Below are 2,872 nucleotides of genomic sequence, written 5' to 3' on the forward strand. Positions count from 1 at the left end.
CCAAATTTTGGCTCAGAGATAGACATGTGACCCAACTCTAGCCAATGAAAGGAGAGCTTTCCCTGGGGACTTCAGAGAGGGAAGCCTCCTCCTTCTCTGGGAAAGTAGCAGACCCACTCTCCTTTTTCAGTGTGGAAAAAGATGCATGTAGCCTTCGAAATTGTAGGCAGCCATCCTGAGACTGCAGAAGGACCCAGCCTTAGAAGGAAGCTAACACCACATGAGGCAGCACCCAGAAGTGGAGAAAAGTGAGAACTTGGTGACGCAATTAAACTGCTGAATCTAATTAAAGCCCACGTTGCCACTGGTTGTTCTTATGTCATAACCCTCTATTGTTCAAGCTAGTCTGGGTTGGTCTAATATTTGCGACCAAACTCATTTCTGACTCACTGACTGGCCTTTAATCTTTGGATTTCCTCTAGTGTCTGGTTGTTTTTTCTCTTCCCAATTTTCATCCATCCCCATGGCGCCAGTAACCATTTATATGTTGACAATCAAAATTATATCTCTAGACCAGACCTCTCCTCTGAAGGCTAGCTATATATATTCAACTGCTGACTAAGTATCTCCGTCTGCATGGCTCATAGGTAGCTTATACTCATCAAGTCCAAAACTAAAGTTATCTACTCCTCCCCCTACTCACCCAGGCACTCACATACAACCCATTCCTCCTACAGGGTTCCCTGGCTTAATAAATGCACCAAGTCGGAAACTTTTGAGTCAGCTATATCTCTTCCCTCTACCTCACCCCTCATATTCAGTCAGTTTTCACATTCTGCCAGTTCTACTCCTGAGTAATTCTAACCTATTTTTCTCCATCTTTACTTCCTCTATCTTAGTCTAAACCTCTGATATCTTTGCCTGAAATATGCAGTAACCTCTCCTATCTGGTCTCCCACCTCTACACCTGCCACTCTCTAGTGTATCCACTTTGCAGGCTGAAGGAACTTTGTAGAATGGAAATTTATCATGATGTTCTCTGCTTAAACTTAGTGCCCCAAATCATTATAGTTAATATCATAATCTCACATAAGTTCTTCCCCAAAACAGTAATAACTGTTATTGCTTTCTATTTCATTTATTTGGCTCATTTATCAAACTCCTAAGTTCTTTGCAATATTTCATTTACTCTTCCCAAGAACACTGTGGAGAAGCTTATATGTTGCCATTCATTTACAAGGGAGGAAACTGAGGTTCAGAGAGGAGATTAAGTAGCTTTCCCAAGGTTACCCAGGTGGAAATAGGAGAGTTGGAATTTGCTCAGTTCCAGTGGTTGAATTCTTAACTGGTACTTAGTATGACTACAAGCCTCTGTATGACTTCGTCCCTCTTCACCATTCTAACTTCATCTCAGGAAACTCTTCACAGCTTAATATTCCAGTCACAACAGTCTCTTCCTGTCTCTCAAATATGTAGCCCTTCCTCACCAGTTCCCTATGTCTGGAATATTCTCTCCCTTCTCTGAAACAGGTCAGGTATAAGAACTTGCTGATGTGGTGTCTCGCAGGTGTCATCAAAGACCCAGGTTCTTTATGCTCTCTGCTGTGACATCCACAGCCTCTGTTTCATCCTTCCAGACCATGAACTAGCACATGCAGTATTTAGGCAAGCAGTAGAAAAGGCTGTTTGGTTCACTTACGGGACTTCCAAGGTCTGATTTTTCTCACAATGATTTGGGCCATTTGTCCTTGGGATAGTTTGACACTATGGGGCCAGTGGATATAGTTTAAATTGCAGGAGTATATTTTTGATAGACCATATAATACAACATTAGAGGCTGAAGCTGACAGAATTGGACCACAGCTTGCTGCAAAGGCTTGTGTGGACCTGAGAGCCAGTTCAGGGTTTGACAGCAGGTGGAATTTGCAGATAGCCTCCATGGTCATTATCCATCCACGCACCCTTCTCATGGAAATCAAGCTGAGCACTTCCATAGACTTATCCCTCAGGCTTTCAAAATTAGAGAGATCTGTAATTGCCCACCACTTTCTGGACCAGACCCTTGATTACTATTCAAACTTAGCATGAAGGATTTTCTTGAAAAACCAGAGAAAGAAGACCTAAATATCACTGTTAAGAAACAGAAAATTGATACTATTCTCATTCAAGAAACCAGGAGCAAATAATGCTACCATGTATAGTTGAGAAAAGAACAAGTTGATTTAAAATTTGTAAGACACAGGATATATGAAGAATGCAGCAATCCTTATCTTTTTTGTTACTTTTTAAAAAATGATGTTTGTAATGAAGAAGAATGAATATTCAGCATCAAATCATGCATATTACTGGTATTATCTAAATTCTTCTACTAGGTGTTCATTTTTCATAAAATATTGATGTATTTTAACCTATTTAAAATACCTTCAGTGAGGAGAATGCCATAGAATAAATTTGTATTATACAATTTTTTTAAAAATTCTATAAACTTTCATAAGTATAAGATATGGCAACATGCTTCCTCTTTCACAGCTGGCTGAAGAGAGAGTAACTCTTTTTACCCAACTATGGAACAACATTTCTTCCCCCTCAAAACTGAGGCCAACTTAGGCCATGGGCTCTCTACTGCTCAACAAGTAATTGGCACTAGAAGTATGTCATCTGTGACAAGGGGTATGGGATTACTAATGTGGCTTAGACCAATTAGTATGTATCCTGGAAGCAGAGGCCCATTTCCCAAACTGTATTGCTGTGACACGGTGACCAAGGGGATGGAGTAGACATTGTTGCATCAGCTGTAATGTTCTCAATATCAACCCTAAACCAGCTAAGTACCATTAATATTTCAAGTCTCAGTTTTAAACTGAGACTAAAAATTAATTCATTCAATGCATATTTTTTGGATGCTAGACATTAAGCTAGGCACTAGGTTTAC

The 2,872-nt window shown here is 40.0% G+C and overlaps 1 pseudogene across 1 annotated transcript; it reads left to right on the forward strand.

Moving 5' to 3' along the window:
* Window positions 1-220: 220 nt before the first annotated feature.
* On the forward strand, window positions 221-2,126 carry LOC308614092 (metalloendopeptidase OMA1, mitochondrial-like; annotated as a pseudogene). Its single transcript has 2 exons — window positions 221-259; window positions 1,508-2,126. The product of its transcript is annotated as a metalloendopeptidase OMA1, mitochondrial-like (transcript).
* Window positions 2,127-2,872: the final 746 nt, after the last annotated feature.

The sequence above is a fragment of the Mesoplodon bidens genome (assembly GCF_964165515.1).
Source record: "Mesoplodon bidens genome assembly, chromosome: 3".
Taxonomy (NCBI): domain Eukaryota; kingdom Metazoa; phylum Chordata; class Mammalia; order Artiodactyla; family Ziphiidae; genus Mesoplodon; species Mesoplodon bidens.